This window comes from Orcinus orca, chromosome 6, assembly GCF_937001465.1.
Source record: "Orcinus orca chromosome 6, mOrcOrc1.1, whole genome shotgun sequence".
Taxonomy (NCBI): domain Eukaryota; kingdom Metazoa; phylum Chordata; class Mammalia; order Artiodactyla; family Delphinidae; genus Orcinus; species Orcinus orca.
This window is the reverse complement of record NC_064564.1, coordinates 51,658,556-51,684,916: the sequence shown is the minus strand read 5'-3', so window position 1 is coordinate 51,684,916 and position 26,361 is coordinate 51,658,556. Positions and strand designations below refer to the sequence as shown.

Below are 26,361 nucleotides of genomic sequence, written 5' to 3'. Positions count from 1 at the left end.
GGAACATCCATGAAGACTAAGAGCCAGTCTCCTTGTACTACAGCTCCTCAAAAAGATCCTCCGTTGACTGCTCCCAAATGCATCGGAATAGAACCCAACAACCTCAATAGAACGGGTGGGAGCAGGGTGTGCGAGCAACAGTGCGTGTGGGCTACCGTGATGGAGGAATTGAATGAGGCAAGCTGTTCTCTTAATCATGACAAGCATGGAGTTCTAACCATTTCAAGTCAACAAATGTTCACTACACACTTGTCCCAGGAGAGACAAAGCTGGATAACACATGGCTCCTACTCTCAGTAACTATGACACATCTATGATTCATGGTTATTGTAGGAGCCACCTATCACAACGAAAGGAACAGAGGAAATTAATTCTGTTGGGGGAGGCAGAGAAGAATAATTCAGAGATTTATGGAGAATTAACACCTCAACGAGGTCCTCAAGAGAAGCAGGTGATTACTAGAAAGGCAAGAATGAAAAGGTACTAGCTCATTCTAGTCCCGTGGAGACCAGGGACTAGAATGAACTAAAACAATGAGGGATCAAAGCACAGCTTATATTTAGGGAGCAGCATCCAATGACAGCAAGGATTGAGGAGGTAGAAAAACGGGCCAGAGTCACATAGTGAGGCCAGATAATATTAAATTTTAAATGACTTTTTAATATAAAGAATCACAAGACTGAAAAAAAATAAAATAATTCTCAATTTTAGATAAAAAGCAGGTTTTTTTTCTGACCAAACTTCAGTTAAGGAACACATCTCCCATCCACTAGCAACAACAACAACGACAACAACAAAAGGGAAGAAAAAAGAAAAGAGAAGTCTAAAAGAACAAAGATTTCACCTAACGGTCATCAAATGGACTGAAAAGTCTTTGGCAATCATGTTGTGTAATCATGATGAAAGAGTTAATCACTGCCTATTTCATTTTAAATGTGTCCAATTTTTTCACTCATATAAACACCTCAGAATATATAACCTATAAATAAGCTTTCTATCTAGGAACACAATCTAAGTCCATACTTACCATGTTTCTGAACCTCAATCATTCACATAGTAAGAATAAGAAATGGAAGTAGATCCTGGACATGCAAAAATCCACACCAATACTAAAAGAAGAGCTCTTTCTTGTTTACTTCCATCTCCTAATGGAACCAAAGACAATTAAATGTCCAGATTTTCAACTAGAATTTACATCTTCAGGCCTGTTATGTTTCACCTCTAACTTACCCACTTAAGTCCAATGATATGTAAACCAATACTGTATTCCTTAAATATCTAGCAGGACACAGGAAAGACAGTAGGCAAGGGCCATGCTTTTCATGAAAATGAACAATCTACTAACTGGGGCTATGCAAAAAAAACAAAAACAAATATATATAGATTAACATCATAAAGCCATACCCAAAATGAAAAATTATTGTTCTATGTTAGTGGGAATATGTATTTTTTTATTACAAAAATTTTTGTCTTATTTGCTCCAAAATGACATATACCAATTATTCCATTTATTTTTCCCAAGTGAGCATTTGGTTTCAAAATTCTAAAATGGATAAAGTTACTAAGACATGTTTTTGTCCATTAAACTAGATAATTCCTTACAAAACACCTTAATCTGAGATTTAAAAGCAGAATGCTAAAGATAGTACATATTCATATTATTGAAAGGACATTATTTTATAAATTCTATTATAAGACATTTCCTGGCATGTTAAGCAATACTATGAATAATTAAAATAAAGTATTATGGACAAACTAAATTAAGAGAGAATAGTTTGAAATCTAATATACTTGAGTTTTTTTTTTAATTGGTTTGTTGACCCACTGAATTTTGTCAATTTGCAAACGGTATTCTAATTATGGCTCTAGAACACCCAAGCACTGCTGTTTAATATTCAACCTTCATGGAGTATTATACATATTTTTATAAATACACAAATTTAAGCTACCAACATATTTTCTAGCATTAAGCATTTAAAAATATAACATTTCAGCACACACACAAAAAATGACTTCTATACGGGTCCTTCCATGATTTATTTTTAAAATCCTTTTGTAGGACAAACTGAATTCTTAAGGCAAAGTACATAGTGGTATACGACACAGATTCTTGTGTCATAGAAAGTTCAAGTTCTCATCTTAATTACATACATATGATGTTAAGTACAAAACTCAAGAAATTTTATAACTTTACTCCCCATGTTGGTCTAGGTATTAAATGCCTACTGTCACCTTTTCACCCACCCAACAAATCTTGGTATAAGCAAGTGACCCAATTATTCTTGTTCCTTCCACTTTACCAAAAAGCACTCTTTAAGCTAAAGCAACTCAAGAGTTAACAAGGGAAACATATTCCATAAAAACACCCAAGACAAAAATTTAGAAAATAGGAGCTTCCCTGGTGGCGCTGTGGTTGAGAGTCCACCTGCTGATGCAGGGGACACGGGTTCATGCCCCGGTCTGGGGAGATCCCACATGCCGCGGAGCAGCTGGGCCCGTGAGCCATGGCCACTGAGCCTGCGCGTCCAGAGCCTGTGCTCCGCAACGGGAGAGGCCGCAACAGTGAGAGGCCCGCGTACCGCGCAAAAAAAAAAAAAAAAAAAAATTAGAAAATAACAAAAACTGAGAGAACAGCTTCTATTCTTGAGGGCTACATTTTCTTTGGTCTGGGCCTGTGATAAATGGCAAAGTTCAAATGTACATCACCTGCCGCCATAGACTTACATGTAATAAATGTAAAACAGAAGCTTAGATACAACGTCAGGAATTAAATTGTTACTGACACAGAATAAAAGCTTTCACTGATTCTCAGCCTATCTATCCCATACAAATTGAGGATCAAGTCACTGGCTTTTAAATTTTTTTACTGAACTATTAACCTCAATATTAAGTGCCACTAAGCAGCACAGACTAATTACCATTCAGCCAGTCAGCTCCAGGGGCCAACAGGTACTGAGTGGGGCCTGAAGAATGTGACCTTGGGATTATAAGCATCTTGAGAGAGAACTGGTGTAGGGCTTGGTCTGCTCTGGATATCAAGCAAGACCCAGAAGAGTTCTACACATACATAACTGCACAAGTGTGGCCAGTCTTCCTGGCCCCAAAAGTGCTCAGGGGGCACTCAAGAGGAGAGAGAGTCCCCTCTACACCTGAAACTAGGAATGCAAGAAGACCAGAAGGAAGGGACAAGGTCTTCCAAGTACACATGAAATATACAACGTGCCTGCTGCTATAGCGCAGGCTGAGATGCCTGGACCTTCCATCCCCTATAGGATCCCCTATAGGATTAAAACAAACTAAGGTCCCCTAACAGCTCAACCTGAACCCCAATGCACATATAAACAACATACCTAATGACAGGAGACAGTGGGAGAGAGCAGACCTAACAGATCTCCTGAAGGACAGAGACAAAATACTGAGGCCAAAAATAGTATGACTACTTAAGGAGAGTCAAGTAGAGAGCAAAAAATAATTTCTACAGAATTTTAGAAAATTAATTAGATGAAAATTTAAAGAAGTAAAATCTTTAAGCTGAATAATTCAGTAGATAAATTAAAAGAGAAGATGGGGTCTAACTGATGAATTAGAGTGAATGAAGGACCAACTGGAAGAAATCTCAAAGCATAAGCTGAAAATACAAAGAGATGAATATCATAAAGGAAAAAGAGAAAGGACTTGAAGAACAGATTAAGGCAACCTAACTAACATACCAACTATAGGAAAAGTTCCCAAGGAGTCTCCAGATGGGGGAAAAGGAAAATATATTAAAGTAATATGAAAGAAAATTCCCATGAACTAAAGAAGAGACTGAATTACAAATTTACAGGGCTCTCCAAGATCCAGCCAGGACTAATGAAGGGAAAGGCACATGTTCAAGAACATCACACTAAAATTCCTAAGCTTTAAGGATAAAAAGAAAACCTTACAAGCTACCAGAAAGAATAATTACTTAATACTAAAAAAGAATCAAATTAACAATGGACTTCTCATTTGTAACACTGGAATTAAAAAGAAAGAACAGTAACATCTAGATTGCTAGGAAAAAAGCAGTACAAGCCAAACATCCTTCAGTGGGAAAGTAGTGTTTTCCAAAATTTAAGGATTCAAAGATCACATTAGCTACCACTCCATCTAAGGAAAGGACTTAAGAAGGGATTCTAATGGAACAATAACTGAATCAGAAATGAAACCTTTCATGTAAGAAGAAACAGGAGTGCAATTACTTTGCCTTCTATACAGAACTAAATCTAAATGGATAATAAACTATATGGAATATGTAACGTAAGTGCTCAATATGAATTTTTGACAAACGTCTAACAAAAATCTGGACCTAAAATTAAATTATCTCCAAAGAAATTTAGGAACATTAAAGGAGAGGATTAGTGTGTGAAGGTGAAGGAAAATGTTGGTATCATTATTCATGTTAAAGTAGGGGGGAAAAAGTGGATCTATGAGCAATTGAAAAGGAAGGTGGCCAATAATGAAATGGAAAAGTACAGAACAACTGACACATAAAGAAGGGGAAACTGGGAAATGAATATCAACTTGAAAATATAAGCCAAATTTTTTAAAAAATGTAAAAAGTCACAAATATAAATAAGGAACAAGATAAAAAAGTAACAAAATCAGGCATCACTCATTAGAATTTAAAAGAAATCTGAATTCTCCCACTAAAAGACAGGCTGTCAGATGAGTTAAAAAGACAAAGGTCAGGGCTTCCCTGGTGGCGCAGTGGTTGAGAATCTGCCTGCCAATGCAGTGGACACGGGTTCGAGCCCTGGTCTGGGAAGATCCCACATGCCGCGGAGCAACTAGGCCCGTGAGCCACAACTACTGAGCCTGCACATCTGGAGCTTGTGCTCTGCAACAACAGAGGCTGCGACAGCGAGAGGCCCACACATCGCGATGAAGAGTGGCCCCCGCTAGCCACTACTAGAGAAAGCCCTCGCACAGAAACGAAGATGTAACACAGCCAAAAAAAAAAAAAAAAAAAGACAAAGGTCATATACAGACTGCTTATAGAAAATGCTTAAAATTGAATGATGAGAAAAGTTTAAAATAAAGGGAAGAGCCAAGAAATATCAGCTAAATGCCCCCAAAGGAAAGCATGAGTGTTATACTAATATCACACAACGTGAAATTCAAGGTTAAGATGACCAAACAGCATAAACAATGTAAAAGCTAAGTTACATAAAGCAAAGGGTATTGACTATGCAAGAAAAACTTGAAAAATATTTCAATGAAATAAGAAATTAGTACAGCTTTGTCAGAAATAGACAGATCTAATAAAGTTAAATGAATATATAGTGAAACTGATTAATACAATCCACACACTTGATTTAATAATTATATAGAAAACTTTCAATCTCTTGAATAAAGCTTACAATTTTACATGTGCCCATGGAACACTGACAAAAATCAATCATAAGGGTATCATAAAATGAACTTAAAATAATCTTTTAAAAATATCTGAATAGATTGTATTGGCTGATCATACTCTAATAAAATTAGAAAAATAAAGACAAAAGAAATCAGTCAAAAGAAAATAATGATAAGACCATTTCATACAAAAAATCTAGGGGCACAAGAAAACATATGCTCAAAATAAAATATATTGTCTTTATCGCATTTATTATTTTTAAAAGGAGAAGAGGAAAGGAGAGGAGAGAAACCAGGCATAAAAATACACATTGCACCCACTCTGAGAAACTAGAAGAGGATCCACAAATATAATACCAAATATAATGAAGAAAGTAAATGAAACAAATTACACCAACATTTCTGCTCTAAAATAATGGCCTTAAATATATACTTAGGAATCAAATTCTAAAGAGAAATTTAACAAGTTAATTCTGATTTAAAGGAGATCTATAATCTACTTTTTCTTTTTTTTTTTTTTTTTGGCGGTACGCGGGCCTCTCACTGTTGTGGCCTCTCCCGTTGTGGAGCACAGGCTCCGGACGCGCAGGCTCAGTGGCCGTGGCTCATGGGCCCAGCCGCTCCACGGCATATGGGATCATCCCAGACCGGGTCACGAACCCGTGTCCCCTGCATCGGCAGGCGGACTCTCAACCACTGCGCCACCAGGGAAGCCCTATAATCTACTTTTTAAAACCAATTAAGAGAGGTCAAGTTTCTGGAGTTTAAGATTTCTTACATGTAAAATCATGATCTACCATAAAAGGAATAAAATTAAGGAGGGGATAGCAATTTATAAATATTTCAAAATAGATAGGCATATACCAGAAGATATCACCAAACAGTTCAAAATGGTTGAGAGAGTTCAGGGAAGGGGCGGAGCAAAGTGGACTGCTGATGATTTTTATCCGCTTTTAGCACAATTTGACTCATACAATAAATGTTTTATTAAAAATGAATTTATAAGAAAGCTGGAGTAGCAATTCTCATATCAGACAAAATAGACTTTAAAATAAAGACTATTAGAAGAGACAAAGAAAGACACTACATAATGATCAAGGGATCGATCCAAGAAGAAGATATAACAATTGTAAATATTTAGGCACCCAACATAGGAGCACCTCAATACATAAGGCAAATACTAACAGCCATAAAAGGGGAAATCGACAGTAACACATTCATAGTAGGGGACTTTAACACCCCACTCTCACCATGGACAGATCATCCAAAATGAAAATAAATAAGGAAACACAAGCTTTAAATGATACATTAAACAAGATGGACTTCATGGATATTTATAGGACATTCCATCCAAAAACAACAGAATACACATTTTTCTCAAGTGCTCATGGAACATTCTCCAGGATAGATCATATCTTGGGTCACAAATCAAGCCTTGGTAAATTTAAGAAAATTGAAATTGTATCAAGTATCTTTTCCGACCACAACGCTATGAGACTAGATATCAATTACAGGAAAAGATCTGTAAAAAATACAAACACATGGAGGCTAAACAATACACTACTTAATAGCGACGTGATCACTGAAGAAATCAAAGAGGAAATCAAAAAATACCTAGAAACAAATGACAATGGAGACATGACGACTCAAAATCTATGGGATGCAGCAAAAGCAGTTCTAAGAGGGAAGTTTATAGCAATACAATCCTACTTTAAGAAACAGGAAACATCTCGAATAAACAACCTAACCTTGCACCTAAAGCAATTAGAGAAAGAAGAACAAAAATCCCCAAAGTTAGCAGAAGGAAAGAAATCATAAAAATCAGATCAGAAATAAATGAAAAAGAAATGAAGGAAACAATAGCAAAGATCAATAAAACTAAAAGCTGGTTCTTTGAAAAGATAAACAAAATTGATAAACCATTAGCCAGACTCATCAAGAAAAAAAGGGAGAAGACTCAAATCAATAGAATTAGAAATGAAAAAGGAGAGGTAACAACTGACACTGCAGAAATACAAAAGATCATGAGAGATTACTACAAGCAACTCTATGCCAATAAAATGGACAACCTGGAAGAAATGGACAAATTCTTAGAAAGACACAACCTGCCAAGACTGAATCAGGAAGAAAAAGAAAATATGAAGAGACCAATCACAAGCACTGAAATTGAAACTGTGATTAAAAATCTTCCAACAAACAAAAGCCCAGGACCAGATGGCTTCAGAGGCGAATTCTATCAAACATTTAGAGAAGAGCTAACACCTATCCTTCTCAAACTCTTCCAAAATATAGCAGAGGGAGGAACACTCTCAAACTCACTCTACAAGGCCACCATCACCCTGATACCAAAACCAGACAAGGATGTCACAAAGAAAGAAAACTACAGGCCAATATCACTGATGAACATAGATGCAAAAATCCTTAACAAAATACTAGCAAACAGAATCCAACAGCACATTAAACGGATCACACACCATGATCAAGTGGGGTTTATTCCAGGAATGCAAGGATTCTTCAATATACACAAATCAATCAATGTGATAAACCATATTAACAAATTGAAGGAGCAAAACCATATGATCATCTCAATAGATGCAGAGAAAGCTTTTGACAAAATTCAACACCCATTTACGTTAAAAACCCTGCAGAAAGTAGGCACAGAGGGAACTTTCCTCAACATAATAAAGGCCATATATGACAAACCCACAGCCAACATTGTCCTCAATGGTGAAAAACTGAAAGCATTTCCACTAAGATCAGGAACAAGACAAGGTTGCCCACTCTCACCACTCTTATTCAACATAGTTTTGGAAGTTTTAGCCACAGCAATCAGAGAAGAAAAGGAAATAAAAGGAATCCAAATTGGAAAAGAAGAAGTAAAGCTGTCACTCTTTGCAGATGACATGATACTATACATAGAGAATCCTAAAGATGCTACCAGAAAACTACTAGAGCTAATCAATGAATTTGGTAAAGTAGCAGGATACAAAATTAATGCACAGAAATCTCTGGCATTCCTATACACTAAGGATGAAAAATCTGAAAGTGAAATCAAGAAAACACTCCCATTTACCATTGCAACAAAAAGAATGAAATATCTAGGAATAAACCTACCTAAGGAGACAAAAGACCTGTATGCAGAAAATTATAAGACACTGATGAAAGAAATTAAAGATGATACAAATAGATGGAGAGATATACCATGTTCTTGGATTGGAAGAATCAACATTGTGAAAATCACTCTACTACCCAAAGAAATCTACAGATTCAATGCAATCCCTATCAAACTACCACTGGCATTTTTCACAGAACTAGAACAAAAAATTTCACAATTTGTATGGAAACAGAAGAGACCCCGAATAGCCAAAGCAATCTTGAGAACGAAAAATGGAGCTGGAGGAATCAGGCTCCCTGACTTCAGATTATACTACAAAGCTACAGTAATCAAGACAGTATGGTACTGGCACAAAAACAGAAAGATAGATCAATGGAACAGGATAGAAAGCCCAGAGATAAACCCACGCACATATGGTCACCTTATCTTTGATAAAGGAGGCAGGAATGTACAGTGGAGAAAGGACAGCCTCTCCAATAAGTGGTGCTGGGAAAACTGGACAGGTACATGTAAAAGTATGAGATTAGATCACTCCCTAACACCATACACAAAAATAAGCTCAAAATGGATTAAAGACCTAAATGTAAGGCCAGAAACTATCAAACTCTTAGAGGAAAACACAGGCAGAACACTCTATGACATAAATCACAGCAAGATCCTTTCTGACCCACCTCCTAGAGAAATGGAAATAAAAACCAAAATAAACAAATGGCACCTAATGAAACTTCAAAGCTTTTGCACAGCAAAGGAAACCATAAACAAGACCAAAAGACAACCCTCAGAATGGGAGAAAATATTTGCAAATGAAGCAACTGACAAAGGATTAATCTCCAAAATTTATAAGCAGCTCATGCAGCTCAATAACAGAAAAACAAACAACCCAATCCAAAAATGGGCAGAAGACCTAAATAGACATTTCTCCAAAGAAGATACACAGACTGCCAACAAACACATGAAAGAATGCTCAACATCACTAATCATTAGAGAAATGCAAATCAAAACTACAATGAGATATCATCTCACACCAGTCAGAATGGCCATCATCAAAAAATCTAGAAACAATAAATGCTGGAGAGGTTGTGGAGAAAAGGGAACCCTCTTACACTGTTGGTGGGAATGTAAATTGATACAGCCACTGGAGAACAGTATGGAGGTTCGTTAAAAAACTACAAATAGAACTACCATATGACCCAGCAATCCCACTGCTGGGCATATACCCTGAGAAAACCATAATTCAAAAAGAGTCATGTACCAAAATGTTCATTGCAGCTCTATTTACAATAGCCCGGAGATGGAAACAACCTAAATGTCCATCATCAGATGAATGGATAAAGAAGATGTGGCATATATATGCAGTGGAATATTACTCAGCCATAAAAAGAAACGAAATTGAGCTATTTGTAATGAGGTGGATAGACCTAGAGTCTGTCATACAGAGTGAAGTAAGTCAGAAAGAGAGACAAATACCGTATGCTAACACATATATATGGAATTTAAGGAAAAAAATGTCATGAAAAACCTAGGGGTGAAACAGGAATAAAGACACAGACTTACTAGAGAATGGACTTGAGGCTATGGGGAGGGGGAAGGGTAAACTGTGACAAAGCGAGAGAGAGGCATGGACATATATACACTACCAAACGTAAGGTAGATAGCTAGTGGGAAGCAGCCGCATAGCACAGGGAGATCAGCTCGTGCTTTGTGACCGCCTGGAGGGGTGGGATAGGGAGGGTGGGAGGGAGGGAGACACAAGCGGGAAGAGATATGGGAACATATGTATATGTATAACTGATTCATTTTGTTGTGAAGCTGAAGCTAACATACCATTGTAAAGCAATTATACTCCAATAAAGATGTTAAAATGAAAAAACAAACAAAAAAAAGAATTTATAACACAATAAGATGGTGAAGCAGAAAACATTTCAATAACAAATAATGGGACTAATTTTAAAAAAGAATCAAAACTTAAACATCAAGGCTAAATAGAGGCAACAAGGCCCCAAATTTAACGTTTATCAGTCAATGGATAGGGGACTGAAAGAACACTGCACAAATGGAAATGAAATGGCATTTGAGAATAGTAACAAGGGTCTTTCATTCAATAACAATCTAAATAGTCTGTACATAAAAAGAACATGAAATATTTACACACACAAGAAGGAAAAAGAAAAGCCTGCCATTATAGGACTCAATGCTCTGGAATGTTTTACTTGTTTTTTTAATAATGTTGTACTATTCTTGAATGTGATACTCCACCAGGAAGTTGAGAGAACTCTACAATATACCCCCGCTGAGATTCAAGTTCCAGTAGTCTGGTTTCAATGCCCATACTCTCAACCACTATGCTTCTACTGACTCTCAGAAGGGCAGTTGGTTTCAAAACCAACTGTTAATCTTGCCAATACAGCCTGAGCTGTAAATGAAAGAAGGATGGGAAGAAAGGGAGAGGAACTCAGTGGCTTTAAAAGAACAACATTGAACCTGCCTGCCGTCTAAGCATAACTATAGAAGGAAGTTCTATTCAGTTCCAGCAGAGGGGGTACAACATATTACTTTTGGGCAGGTAGCAAATAACTAATTTTGAAATCAGAGGCTCTTCCTGTATACGTTTCGAGTGGCTTAAACTTCAAGTCTTTTGTTACCAAATAAATATTTCAAACTTGACAGACATTAAAACAGTGTGTCCAGAGGCTTATTTGATATTAGAAAATCAACCTTTCCTATAATATTCCTGCAGAACACATTATCTTTAATTATCTTAAAGAGTATCACAAAACTATAAGACACATTTCTCTCATAATTCAATGTTTTCAAAATCAATGTAAAAACCTGCCCCATTATATAATTTGAAATGACAAAAATTTGTAGTGTTCGCATAAAATAAATGCTAACCTCCAAAAAGGGTGGGTTGGGGGAGGTCACTGAGTAAGAAAACTGGAGGGATCCTATAAGGGCCTCCATAGGAGTTATTTGGAAAGAGAGGAAATTTGGGAATTTTAGCACAAAAACAAGGAAGCGATAAAGAAAAACAATAATTTTTAAAACCACAAAATAAATGGCTATATAAGAAAGAAGATATGAGAACAGTATACATCTTAACTGTGGTAACTTTTACAGTCATAGCTGTAAACAACATTACTGATTTTCAATTTCTACATTTTAACCTACTCAGCTCTACCACTTACTAAGTGACTTAAATTTCCTTGTCAGTAAACTGGAGACCATAATATTACTTATACCATCAAGGTCGACTTGATGATTAAGTAAGTTTAATATATGTAAAGTACCTGTGTGTATATATATGTATGTATTATAAAATAATATAAATAAAACATGCAATGTGCTTGGCACAAAGCCTGAACTATGTAAGTACTTTCAATTACTACCACTATTATTACTACTACTACAGACAAGCACAGAAAACTTAAGACTTGTATTACATAACACAATGTTATCAACTGTGATAATGCAAAAGTAAATGTATGGATGACAAACATGGAAGGTAGAAACATGAACAGAGAAGTGAAAGCAACTCTAGTATAACCTGAGCCTACAAAGTTTAGAATCAAGAAACACTGTCCATGGTCAGTGAAACAAGAGATAAAGTTCTAAGCTCAACATCTAGAAAGTTATATCCAAGGTAAGAATTAACAATGGTATTATATTGGGAGGAAAAGGAGATGGAGCAAATAGGTTAAATTCTCATGAAGAAATAGAAGCATAAGCATATAGTTTGGAAACTTCGGGCAGTAACCCTAGAACTTAAAAAGAAAAAAGAAAGAGAGAAAGCTAAAGTGCTTCCTTCTAGGAATTGGAAAGAGGATTGGCAAAGAATACAATATAGAATTTTGGGTTTTTTCTAATACCATCCTTTGCTAGTTAATTCTTTAAACCATGTAAATGCACTATTTTGACAGAAGATAAATTTCTTCAACCTCCCAAAAGTACTTTTATATCTCTCCTCTTTCATGTACCCATTTGCACTTCAGAGATTTTGTGAAATAAATTTTGTGTTAGAAAAGTAAAAAGAGAAGCTATTCAACTATGTGACTGCTATCTTCCTGTGCTTTTTTAAAAAAATTCCATTTTCCTTCTGATGTGGTTTCAATGTTATCTTTTCCTTCTTTCTTTTTTTTTTTTAAAGCAAACTACAATCAAGCTCTAAGCTACAAATTTAGCTGAGGATACTTAGGTTGCATTTTGAATTTTATTCATTGTACTAAGATCATTAAAAGATGAAGAAGATAAAATTTATAAATCATATTCACAATTGAGAAATGGAAACAACTGAGAAAATTTCTTTCAGTTCTAAAGTGAACAGAATTAAAAGCAGTTAAATTTTCATTTCCCTACCCTTCTGTTCAAAAGCATTAAGAGTCAATTTAATAAAAGTCTTCCTCAATATTAAAAATATCTTTAAGTACTGTATCTGCATGTAAATACGAAATTTAACTGTAAAGTATCATTTGGCAAGAATATTCAATATTTTACAAAATAATATTCCAAGTAGATAAATTTTAAAAGTCTCCGTTTCTCAGATGACTAGTTTCAGCTATGCTCTATGTACTAAAAAATACTTTTACTTCAGAATCCAATCTCATTTAAAATGGTCCTATTTAGGACTTCCCTGGTGGCGCAGTGGTTAAGAATCCGCCTGCCAATGCAGGGGATAAGGGTTTGATTCCTGGTCCGGGAAGATCCCACGTGCCACGGAGCAACTAAGCCCATGTGCCACAACTACTGAGCCTGTGCTCTAGAGCCCATGCTCCACAACAAGAGAAGCCACCAAAATGAGAAGCCCACGCTCCGCAACGAAGAGTAGCCCCTGCTCACTGCAACGAGAGAAAGCCCACGGACAGCAACGAAGACCCAACACAGCCAGAAATAAATAAATAAATAAATTAGGAAAAATAAATTAAAAAAAAAACTGGGACTCCTTTCAAAATAAATAAATAAATAATAAAATGGCCCTAGGTATATAATATTTCCTGACTTGCTATCGCTTTAAGTCTAAATTATAATTAAGTACTGTTAACAGTAAGTTATATTTAGAAGACTTTTCAGTTTCAAGCAAACTTGTTACTTTTGTGGCTTGAAACTAGAAACTCAAAGTAATAATTATATCACTTCTCTTTCTAGGTTTATGTATACTTAGCTTTGTATAATTTCCGTTTTCTTAAACAAGCTTTAAAACATATTGGCCAAATCATTTTGGTCTTCTTTCAGTACTAGCTGGAATTCTGACAATGAGCCTTGATAAGTAATCGTTACTCACAAAGAACAGTCGACCTTCAATGTTTAATGTATAATACTAATCACAATAGAGTAACTGGAAGTATAAGATGAAAAACGGTGCCTGACACATAAAAATTCGATCTATTGCATAAATAAAAAACCCAAAAAGAGACAATTATACAAGGGGAAAATAAAATCAGGGTTATGCTGTCTTTTCACCTTCTCTCAATAGTTATTCAATTCATATTCATTGAGTCTCCAACAATGCAAACAACAATGCTGAAATTGCTAGACATACCATGGTTTCAGTGGGGGAAAATCCTTTTAATTTGGGAATATAGTGGACTCTTTGCAAATACAATTATATATTGGATAATACAAAACTCTTCATTGTGGAGCTTATTAAAAAAATAAAAGAAAATTCCAAGAGTGATGAGTATATAAAAGAGATACAGACAGAAAGAGAAAAGAGAAGGGAGGAGTTGAAACGTGAACTGTAAGCTTCAGTTAGGCATGAGAGGTGCAGTTGCTTAAAGGGCACTGATAGGTCCACATTCTCCTGGGTCTCTTTTAAGACCAAATCTGGGGCCTATAGCATATTTGGAGACCTGAACTTCACAGTCTCTCAGAAATTCGGGAGAAGTCTTTATAAATCTGTTGGGGAAAAGTACTCTGAATTAAGACCTCAGGATTCCCAAAGTTCAACTAAATCAAATATGAACTCACAATTTTAAAATATCCCTAAACACAAAGAAATAAGCCACCATGATCTGAGAGTATGTAAAAGGGTCTTTAGGATCTCAGATATTGGAATCATCATGATGCAGAATATAAAATAATGACATACAAGGTGTGGAAATGAAGACAGTTGGAATCCAAAAGTGACCAAGCAATAAGAGATGAGTAAGAATGACCATGTGACTGAAAAGAAACAGACTTTAAGAAATGGAGGGGAAAAAAAAGCACTCTTGGAATTAATATCTTAATGGACTGAAAAGCAGATTAAGCATGGCTGAAAAGAATGAACAAACTGGAAGACAGATCTAAACAAACTGCCAGAACACACACAAAGACACAAGAAAATGAAAAATATAAAAACTATTAAGAGACATGGAGAACAGAAGAAAAATAACAACTATCTAACTAGAGACTCAGAAAAAATAAAGAATACAGGTGATACAATGGCTGATAATTTTCCAAAATAATAAAATTCATGAACCCATAAAAAAAGAAAGTACAATATAAAAATAATGATATATCCATAAATTAAAAGGAATTTGCTCCTAGACACACTGTACTAAAAGTTAAAAACACTAAAGACAAACAGACTGTAAAAGCAGTCACCCAAGGCTCACAGAGAGCACGCATTAGAAAAAAGAATAAGTACAAGAGTGGTATGCCACAGCTGGCTAATGTAGGCTCATATGAACATATTGTTAAATTTTCAGGAATTCTGTGAGCAGTTTTTAAACAAGGCTACTACTGTGTTAAATTATATAAAAATATAAGATGAAAAATATTAAAAGCAGAGCTAGATAATCAAAATTCATCACTAATTATTTTACTACATATTATTATCTGTGCTCTTGAGGTTATTATTGATGTCTATTGTATCAGCAGGGTGGAAATACTTCACAATTGTGTGCTACTGCATATCTCTTCTCAACTCTGTAATAACTGACATACATGGTAAGAGAGTATTTACACCACGGAAATAAGCAAATACTAAAAATAAGGAATTTTTCCTCCAGAGAGGTAGCTGCTATACCTCTAGCAGCATAACCCTGAATTAAACTGACATCAGACCTCAAAAACACAAAAGAAGTATTTTCAAAGCATTGAAAGTAAACGTCAACGTAGAATTGAATAACCAGCAAAACCACTTTTCATAATAGGGGCAATAGTCAAAACTTTATAGATTAACAAAAATTGAGAGTTCACTAAAAAAAAAAAACTTCACTAAAACAACTTCAACAGGATCTACTTCAGGAAGAAGGAAAGTGAATTCAAGAAGAAATTATGCTAATGCAATTAAGCTAAAAATCAAACTTTTTTTTTTAATTTAAAAAAAGTCCACATATTTGGAATTGTAAAAACATATTTCTAAATAATTCACAGGTAAAAGAAGAAATTAAAATGGAAAATTTCAAATTCATCATATGGAACAAAGAAGATACTACACATTAATACCTGTGGAATATAGTTAAAGCAGTACTTAGAGGAAAAATTTTAGCCTTAATGCTTATATTTGAAAAAACGACTGACAGAGATTTTTGCATAATTAACTCAAGCAAAAGCAAGACTACAAAGATTTAAAAAAAAAACCCTAAAAAGAAATTCAACAAGATATGAAAAGAACTTTGAGAAGAACTAATAAAAATCCAGTCCTCTTACTAAAACTGACCCAAAAAGAAATAAAAATCAAGAATAAGCCTTCATTAAAGTCAAATAAGTAGTTTAAAATCTTCCTACAAAGAAGATATCAGGCCCACAAGGTTTTACAAGCAAGTTCTAGGAAGAGATCATTTCAAACTTACAGAAACTCTTCCAAAGCTGAAAAAGAGAAAACATTTCTCACTTTATGTAGTGAATGTTATTGAGTACAAAACTTGCCAAGAAGAGTAAGGGAAAGAAACATACAATTTTAACCTCAAGAATATGAACGCAAAAATTTTAAAAAAACTATTAGCATAATTAATCCAATGCCGTGGAGGGGTGGGGGCGATGACCCTAACAGAGCAAGACCAAACTGCTTTTATCTCAAGAATTCAAGAGGAGTTTAGCATGATAAAAATGCTTGTCAAGTACCACATTAACAGATTAAAGGAGAACAAAACCATCTGTTCATCTCAAGAGATACTAAAAAGTCTGATAAAAATCAACATCCATGTACGATTTATTTTTTAACAAGGAAACGAGACTCTTAACCAACTAGTACTAGGAGACAAATTCCTTAACTTGACAAATGGTAGCTACTGAATTCCCATGCAAACAAGATTCTAAATGGACACTTGTTAGAATTATTCCCTTTAAAATCAGGAACATTTATACCTAATATTTTACTGGTAATCCTACTGACACAGGACCACAAAAGTCAGGGGAAAAAAGAAAATTGAAAATAAGAGAGGGGTGGACTTCCCTGGTGGCGCAGTGGTTAAGAATCCACCTGCCAATGCAGGGGACACGAGTTCGAGCCCTGGTCTGGGAAGATCCCACATGCTGCGGAGTAACTAAGCTCGTGCGTCACAACTACTGAGCCTGCACTCTAGAGCCCATGAGCCACAACTGCTGAGCCCGCGGCGCCTAGAGCCCGTGCTCCGCAACAAGAGAAGCCACCTCAATGAGAAGCCTGTGCACCATAATGAAAAGTAGCCCCCGCTCGCCACAACTAGAGAAAGCCTGCACGCAGCAATGAAGACCCAACGCAGTCAAAAATAAATAAATAAATAAATAAAATTTATTAAAAAAGAAAATAAGAGAGGGGACTTCCCTGGTGGTGCAGTCGTTAAGACTCCGAGCTCCCAATGCAGGGGGCCCAGGTTCAATCCCTGACCGGGGAACTAGATCCCACATGCCTGTCGCAATTAAGAGCGAGCATGCCACAACTAAGGAGCCTGCCAGCCGCAACTAAGAAGCCCACCAGCCGCAACTAAGGAGCCAGCCTGCCGCAACTAAGACCCAGAGCAAGCTAATTAATTAATTCATTTTTAAAAAATTCAATGAAGAACTTTTTTTTAAAAAACATTCTTTTAAAAAAAGAAAAAGAAAATAAGAGAGACATATGTCATTATTCGCATGATATGACTGTCCACACAGAAAAACAAAAGGAGCTATACAGAAAAATTACTGGAATTAATAAGTTTAGAAGTATGCAAAGGTAAACTGCATATTTACACATCAGCAACAAACAGGGAACATTTAATATGCTATTTATAATAGCAATTAAAAAAAATAAAGTACCTAGGAATAAACAAACCATAGAACTATCTACACTTTTATCAGAAATATCTTAACACTTCAACAACACTAAAGAATGCCTAAATAAACTCATAGAGAGATTAGTTTCATGGATAAAAATACTCATTACCTACAGATTCAATGTAATTTCAATACAAATCCTAACAGAGTTTTTCAAAGAACTTAAACTGATCCTAAAAGAGAAAGATGTAATAGAACTTGTCATGCCATATAGCAATTACAAAACTATAGCAACAACATTGTGGTATTGCTGCAGAGATCAATGAACTGACCTAGGGAACAGAATTGAACCACATCCCTCCAACAGATTAACAAATATATGAAAATCTGAAGTTTGACAGGGTAGGCACTGTAGATCATTGAGTAAGGCATAGACAACTCAATAAAATGTGCTGGGACTGATTTTCTGTATAGGAAAAAATTTAAATTAGACTCTTACCTCATACCATACATAAAATCAACTCCAGATGTTTGAAAATATTTAAATGTTAGGCAAAACTTTTCAAACGTGTTGGGGAAAAAACATACAGGAGATCATCTATATGAGCATGGGGTAGAGAACATATTAACAGGACACAAAAAGAACTAGCCATAAAAAATCTGACCACATTAAAATTAAGAATTTCTATCAAAGGATACCACAATGAAAGTTAAAAAGCCACTAAATGGGCAAACTAGGAAAAGATATCTACAGTGAGTATAACCAACAATGCATTCATACTTCCAGAATATACAAAGACCTTCAACAAATAAATAGAAAAATAAGCAGGTGGCATGAACAAACATTTCAGAGAGAAAGAAACATGAATGGCCACTGAAATGTATGCTGAGCCTCATTACGAATCACTGAAATACAAAATAACAGAACAGTAAGATATCATTTTAACGCCTACTAAATGAGCATTAATGAACAAGTCTAACTAGAAAAGAGAGCAATGGTACCTCTTTATACAGTGCAGACATAGGACTCTAAATAATAAAAAGCTATATAAAATAACAAACTATGTAAAATAATAAAAAGCTAAACATGTGAATGCCCTATTGAGACAGGAAGGGGGCAGGGCACAACCTTTAAAAGAATGACATAGTCGTTGAGGGCACAACATCAACTGGTTAGAACCAACTAGGTCCAAGATGGTGGACGGGTCAACTTCCAGTGGACCTTGAGCCTCATTATACACTCACTGTTAATACGTTAGCTAAATGACACACCCACAGGTGCCATGACAGTCCCAAGGCCAACCATAAAAGGCTAGAAAGTGGGTGGTGGCCCAATTCTTGGAAATCCCTGCCCCTTCCCCAAAATAGTTGGAATAATTCTCCCACTCATTAGCCTATAAAATTACCCACCCCTATAAACACTGACAACCCTGTACCCTGGAGCCTCTCGCCTTCTGAGATGGCCCACACTTGGAGTGTGTTTCTTCTGTGGCCTCTTGCCTCCTGAGATGGCCCACACTCTGTGGAGTCTGTATCCCCCTGAATAAACCTTCTTTCACGTTACTGCGGCTCGCTCTTGAATTCTTTCCTGCACGAAGCCAAGAACCCACACTTGGCGGCCCATCCCAGGGATTCGCCTGAGACCCGGGACGTGACCATCCTCCTGCCTCCCACTTTTTTTCCTGCAACACTATGACTCACCAATTTCTTTCATGAGTATATACTCTATAGCAGTATTTCTCAAATTCAGTCAGCAGGCCAGCAACATTAGTATTACCTGGATGCATATTAGAAATTCAGATTTTTAAGCTCCATCCCAGACCTATGGAATATGAATCTATGCAGCAAGGCCCAGGAATCCTCACATATACCAACTTTCCAGGTGATTCTCATGGGCCCTAGAGTTTCAACCACGCACTTAGGGCCATGTTATTCAAACAGAACCTGTTAGTGAGACTGCAAAGCAAGAGTGGGTCACATTGCTATTTATAAGTCAACCAGTATAAAATAGAGTAGATTGAACCCCATGTAGTAAACTTAAGCATTGATTTGAAAAACTTTTGTCTCATTTGTGTACGTATACTTATGTAAGTGGGTACTTGCTTATTATGGAAAACATATTTCTTACTATGGGTCAGTCATAAAAGTTTGAAATCCACTACCCTAGAGAAACTCTTAATATATGTGTACTGCAGACATGCCCCAAAAGGTTTATAACTGCATTATTCACAGCAGCAAAAATAAAACAAAATCAAAAGCAGTAATCTAGATATCTATATAATAAGAGAATGGATATACCAATCATACCATATGGACTAATACCACAGTGAAATCAATAACATGCAATAACAAGGACAAATCTTACACAGTACTGAGTAAATAAAGCAAGTCACAGAAAAGTACATATAGTATTATACCATTTTCATAAAGACCAAAAACAAGGAAAGTTGGACAAATATAAGAATACACACATTTGTGGTAAACTATACTTAAAAGCTCAGGAAAATTCAGGAGCATAGTTATATCTGGGGAACACAAAGCGATGGACTAGGAAGCTGTATACAGGTAATTTGAATGGCACTAATGTTGTATTTCTCATTATTAAGTTGAAGGGTGGATTCATGGTGTTTGTTTTATAATTTACATATAAAATACATATAATCCTCATATGTATCAATTATAGCATAACATTTTTAAGAAAAACTTATAATACCTGATGTCAGAATCCTCTAGATTTTAGTAAGGGAAATTCACATTCTGGTTCAATGGACACTTATCTATTAGCTGCTTTGACCAAAGTATACACATTGTCTCACTGAATCCTTTAAGAGTCCTGTGAGGTTGGCACTTGGCAAAGAATAGGCAATCAAATATCTTTTGAGTGAATAAATGCTTGAATAATTTTATAATTCAAAAAGAGAAAGAGTTTGATTATATGCTATGTATTATGGTCCTACCCATAGGAGTTAAACAAAATAACACAGATGATTAACTCTATTAATAGAAAGGAGCTCATGATCTATTCTTATTGTTTCTACATTCTATTACTTATTACCAAAAACATAATGAGAAAAATCACTTTCCTCACTGGAAGTATCTCTGCCTAAAGGTTAAAAAAAAACTAACAACCTACAGGGTAGAGCTAACTAATATAACATTTCTATCAATACATTACTAGGATCTCTATTTTGCATTTAAAAGCTGAGTTAGCTATATGCAAGGGACCAGCTCTCTTCAGGGTGGGGAAAAGCAGAGCTACGGTAATACAAGAAAAGAAATTACCAAGGCTAAAAAAAATCTGTGACACATTTAGTCTATGCATTTTAATAAGAACTACAGTTTAAAAAGTGCAAAGTCAAATCCTTTTTTTCCATTGAATACATATTAATATAGATGAACACAATCGGGGAAACGGCTGCCTCACAAAATTATTTCCATCCTTCACAAAGAACAATTTCCCTTCACAGGGCTCCCACACATGTATGCGTTTTGTTTTTCAAATTTAGTTCATGTGTGTTCCTCCACCCCCAGCACCTGGAATAATGACCAACTCCTAATAGATGCAGAGTTAAGTATTTGTCTTTGAATGAACTTATACACTTATTGAGCATTTACTATGTAACAGGCATTTGGGGGATGAGAGATCAAATATGTTATAGTCCCTATCCACACAGAGCTAACATAAATGATTAAATCTAAACAAAATGTGCCCTTCCTCTTTCAGAATAATTCAGTCCAAGAGCTATTGGTGACCAAGCAAAGTAGGCAACAGCAGGGGAGGAGAGGGCAGTGATGTGAGGAGGGGCATCAGTGCGGTGGCTCGGAGCCACTAAAAAAGAACTTGCTCCTTCAAGAAATGGCTAAATCCAGGGCTGGGACAAGGAAAGTACAAAATGAGCCTGGAACATCTGGTAGCAAAAAGTCAGGAAGTATGTAAAGACTGATCACAGCATGTTAAAAAGACACAGAAACCAGATTAAAGGGGCTTCCACTGACCAAATCAGGACAATTTAAGCATGGAAACAAATGTAACAGATTATAACTCACTAAAAAACACATATATATGCATGTGTCCATGATGATATATAAAGAATAAACTTAAATTTGAGGAAGAATGGGATATTTACATTTTCTCTATCTCCCAATAAAATACTTATTAATTACAAAGAGAAAAAAAAAAGTAATTTACAGTGGAGAAGCCTGGCAGACATCATCTGAATCAAGTGATCAGAGTAATATCGCAGTAGTAATGGAAGGGTACAATGGAAATCATGATTGTGTGACTGGCTGCAATGAGAAGAGCCCAGTATCATTTCTGGAATATTCCTGCCAGAGATGCATAACCTGAATCTGGTCGTGAGGAAACGTCGTACAAACCCAAATCGAGGGCCATCTACTAAATAATCGGCCTGAAAATTTTCAAGTTCATGAAAGTCAAGACAAGACCAAGGAACTATTCTCAGTTGAAAGAGACCTAAGAGACATGAAAACCAAATGCTACAGATGATTTTAGACAGGACCCTTTTGGTACAAAAATAAAGGACACTAGTGGAACAATCTGCAGAACTTGAATGGGATCTGAGGAGTAGAGGCTGGTAATGCATCAATGCTAATTCCTGATAGTATTACCACACTTAAGTAAGAGAATGTCTTTGTTTGCAGAAAAGAAACACTAAAGTATTCAGGGATGATGGAACATATCATGTTAGCAACTTACTCTCAAATGGTTCAGGAAAGAAAATCTCTGTGTACTAGTAACTTTTCTATAAGTTTGAGATTATATCAAAATAACAAAAAAATTGTAAAGTACATACAAGTATTCAGAAGAGCCCCAGGTCTCAATCTGTGCCCAGTAGACTAAGGGACCCTGGGAAGGACATCAGAATCCGAGGGTCCAAGAAGCAACCTCAGTCTGTTCAATTTGCTCCACTTGGTTCTCTCTCCAAGGACCCATATCATGCTAAGAAGAGCTAAATTGCACCATATTCTTCTAAGTGGAATCTAAATACCATTCCAAAAAGAACTAAGGCTTTCTAATAACAAGTTAGATTTCTCAACTAAATCAAGGCTTTCCTAATATCAGAAGAGGCAGCAGTTTGCTTTCAAAAATGCCAAATGAAGTTGCATTTTTATACCACACACAAAAACAAAGAAAACAGACAAAAAACACACGTGATCTGAAGTCCTAGTTCATCTCCTCTCAATTAAAACCAATTGTTTCTGTTGAAGAAAAAGACTATATAAATTTGCAATATAAATTCAAAGATGTATTTGGAAACAACTTATCTATGGCTTATTTGGGAAAATCTGCTCACCTGGTAGAATCTGTTGTAGAAACAAAACAATTTTATATACATTTACTTTGACCATCTAACAGATGTACACAAAAGGCCAAATGAGAAAACGTTGTTTTTGCCATTCTTGGTCTTCAGAAGCCCACAGAGCTTGCTTGGAGTAAGATGGGGATGGGGTCCAGTAAAAAAAGTTTCTGGCACCCCAGTAAAAGAAGTGAATGTCTCAAAGTACTGCAGCTTTTTCTCCTAAAAGCACAGCAGGGCAGCCTGGACTAACAGCTAGAAATTTCTCTTTGTTTTTTTTTTTCTTTCTTTCTTTTTTTTTAAGAAACTGAGCTGGGTTATTTTAGTCCTCTGAGAAGATGAGACTGTATTATCCCCTGAAAACTGACCAAGAGTGGATTTTGGTAGAAAGAAAGAAAGAAAAAAAATCCAGTGTTCATTCACTGTATACCCAGCATCTTGCATTAAGTGTGGCCCATTAATATTTTTAAAAGTACTTATACTTTCTCAGGATAAGGCAAGTGCTAAGCTTAAAAAAAACACACACACACACATATACAGGTTGGTACCTGAAGACTAAGGACAGGACAAGACTTAGCAAGACTTAAGAAGGTTCTCTCAAACTCGATTTTCAGAAGAAAGGGAAATCAGTTTTGTTCAGGGAATTTCAATCTATAAAGCAAGAAACAAACGGATAAAAATCTTCTGCCAGAAGTCTTCTAGGACTTGAAAGGCATCTTGGATTTCCTAAGCCTGTCCTACCTGTCCTAGATTCAAATACTCTGAACCATCTCAGGTCATGTATCCTATGCACCCTGATTGTGTGTGTGTGTGTGTGTGTGTGAGAGAGACAGAGAGAGAGAGAGAGAGAGAGAGAGAGAGAGAGAGAGAATCTCAAGAAGTCAAGAGCAGCTTCCCCAAAGAAGTGGCAAGCCAGCCTCAGTAAGCTGATTCTAATAAAGTGTATTACCAGCCAACTTTCCAACCCTGAGGAGAAAATCTTTTAATATCTAAGCACTCAAAGAATCACTCCTACCCCATGACTTATTTGCATCTCTACTTTCAAAAACCTGGGAGATTACAAAGTTATTTGTTGACTTTATTATAGCCGTTTTCACATGCTGGTTAATGCCAAAAAAAACCACTTCTAAAGTCATGCATACCCTTGCTATTCAGCTGAAAAAAAAAAAAGACTCCAAAAATCATGCTTGTCTCTAATTTATGGAAAATGAAAATGTAACCAATCCCCACAGATACATTGATGCTGGCTTAAGAAAGTTTGGGTGGTAAAAGGAGCAAATTCCTAATTATCATTTTCTTCACACAAACTAGATTTTCAGAAACAGGAAAAATACAGAGAACTTCAGTCTACGAAGCAAGAAACAAAAGGATAAAGTTGGCTACAAGCAGCAAACACACAGCTCTACTCTGGCAACTTATCTAGCTCGTCTTCAGGAAGGGGACTCATGCAAGATTGTCCTAGTGGCCCGAAGGCAACTAAGAGAAGTCACCCTGGAGGTTTGATTATTTTTAATTCCTTGTCTCTTAGTTCCATTTTCAAAAGAAAACTAGCATTACTCTATGTTGTATAGAAAGACTATAGAAGAACAGTGCACGACAAAAAAACCCTGACTCTGCTATCCCTTGTTTGGCCAATCATTTCAGTACTTGATTCCTTAGTTTACTCATCTGTAAAACAGGGAGCTTGACCTATTATATCAAGGAATCTCTTCAACTATAAAACTGTATGTATAGGCATGTTTTCCTCATTTACAAATAAGGAAATCAGGAGGATAGAGATTAGTAATTTGCCCAAAGTTACACAGTTACAAAGTGCCAGTGCCAGCATCTGGAAAAAAAAGTCTCTTTCCTAACAAAGTCTGCCCTCTCAACTGCTGTGCTATGTTTTCTCTTCACCAAAATAAATCAGAATAAGGTGTTCAGAAAAGCAAGCAGTTCCAAACATGGGCGGAAGACCTAAACAGACATTTCTCCAAAGAAGACATACAGATGGCCAACAAATACATGAAAAGATGCTCAACATCACTAATCATTAGAGAAATGCAAATCAAAACCACAATGAGGAATCACCTCACACCAGTCAGAATGGCCATCATCAAAAAATCTACAAACAGGGGCTTCCCTGGTGGCACAATGGTTGAAAGTTCGCCTGCCGATGCAGGGGATACGGGTTCGTGTCCCAGTCCGGGAGGATCCCACATGCCGCGGATAGGCTGGGCCCGTGAGCCATGGCCGCTGAGCCTGCGCGTCCGGAGCCTGTGCTCCAAAACGGGAGAGGCCACAACAGTGAGAGGCCCGCATACCGCAAAAAAAAAAAAAAAAAAAAAAAAAAAAAACCTACAAACAATAAATGCTGGAGAGGGTGTGGAGAAAAGGGAACCCTCCTGCACTGCTGGTGGGAATGTAAATTGATACAGCCACTGTGGAGAACAGTATGGAGGTTCCTTAAAAAACTACAAATAGAACTACCGTATGATGCAGCAATCCCACTACTGGGCATATACCCTGAGAAAACCATAATTCAAAAAGAGTCATGTACCACAATGTTCACTGCAGCACCATTTACAATAGCCAGGACATGGAAGCAACCTAAATGTCCATCAACAGATGACTGGATAAAGAAGATGTGGCACATATATACAATGGAATATTACTCAGCTATAAAAAGGAATGAAACTGAGTTATTTGTAGTGAGGTGGATGGACCTACAATCTGTCATACAGAGTGAAGTAAGTCAGAAAGAGAAAAACACATACCGTATGCTAATGCATATATACGGAATTTTAAAAAGTGGTACTGATGAACCTAGTGGAAGGGCAGGAATAAAGACGCAGACGTAGAGAACGGACTTGAGGGCACCGGGGGGAAGGGGAAGCTGGGATGAAGTGAGAGAGTATCACTGACATATATACACTACCAAATGTAAAATCGATGGCTAGTGGGAAGCAGCTGCATAGCACAAGGAGATCAACTCGACGCTTTCTGACCACCTAGAGGGGTGGGATAGGGAGGGTGGGAGGGAGGCTCAAGACGGAGGGGATATGGGGATATATGTATACATACAGCTGATTCACTTTGTTGTACAGCAGAAACTAACACAACATTGTAAAGCATTTATACTCCAATAAAGATGTGGAAAAAAAGAAAATCAGTGAGAAAGCTACCACCTATCACAACAATCCATATAGTTTTATTATTGCCTTCAGGGCTGATTAATCAAGGGCGGCATTTATCTTTGTGCCTGTGAGACATTCACCTCCTGTGTTGCTCTGTAATTCAGAGGCACTTTTTTTTTTTTTTTTGACCGCGCCGCGCTGCTTGCTGGATCTTAGTTCCCCAACCAGGGATCATGGCCCCTGCAGTGCAAGCATGGAGTCCTAACCACTGGACCGCCAA

General features: G+C 36.5%; 1 protein-coding gene across 2 annotated transcripts in view; it reads right to left on the bottom strand.

The window, feature by feature from the left end:
• MLLT3 (MLLT3 super elongation complex subunit) overlaps positions 1-26,361 on the bottom strand; it is a 264,885-nt gene that overhangs the window by 77,184 nt on the left and 161,340 nt on the right. The window lies entirely within an intron of this gene.